The sequence below is a fragment of the Quercus lobata genome, chromosome 7, assembly GCF_001633185.2.
Source record: "Quercus lobata isolate SW786 chromosome 7, ValleyOak3.0 Primary Assembly, whole genome shotgun sequence".
NCBI lineage: Eukaryota > Viridiplantae > Streptophyta > Magnoliopsida > Fagales > Fagaceae > Quercus > Quercus lobata.
Window position 1 is genome coordinate 30629636 of NC_044910.1, and position 923 is coordinate 30630558.

Consider the following 923-nt stretch of genomic DNA (forward strand, 5'->3'; position numbering starts at 1 on the left):
GAAAGCTTCATCTTCATGGTGATAAACACAAAGTACCTTAAAATTACAAAATATCTAAAGAGAATATAGGGACTCAACAATGGAAGTACAATGCGTAAAATCCAGCCCAAGAGCAATCAAACAAGGTTTGAAACAACAAGGGCTCCAACTGATCAAGAGATATCTCCACATCCTCAAAAAACACGACTATTCCATTCCTTCCATATTAACTACATCAAATAGGCAGGCACTAGATTCCACACATCAGAGGTATGTTTCCCAAACCATTTTCACCAACCAAATAATAGAGTTACAATTGTCGAATGCATCACCCATTGAATCCTAAACATTTTAAAAACTTCACTCCACAAAATATTAGCAATATCACAATGGAGCAAAAGATGATTTGCGGCACTTCTAGTCAAAAACTATCTCATCTTGTCAATTATCACCCCCCCTCCCCCCTAGGCACCTAAGAATAAATATGATAAAAAAACAAATACACAAACTCCAGCTCCCAATAATGAAAATCTCTGTGGAACTGCAAATTCTGACTCCCAACTACCTTGTAGATAATCCAACACAGTAAAGACTAAAACCTCCCCATCCGCAGAATGCAAACAGATCGGGGTACAAATCCTTCAAAGGAATGTGTCCACATCATTTGTCATACCAATTCTTATTTGTTATTTTTATTCTATTCAAGAGCTAATGTAGTGTATTGACTAATATTCTATTTGAGAACTAGTGTTTTGTATTGACAGGTGATAGAAAACTTTATTGAATAAAACTTGTGTACATTATGGCTCGTGATTTCTACTAATATTTTAATGTTTTGTGGATATGAAATAAAATTTTCAATTCATAATGTTGTGGACTAAAAATTATCGAACTCCAACCCTTCCGGTGCTCAATCATGAGCAACTTGAGGGGCTATATATATT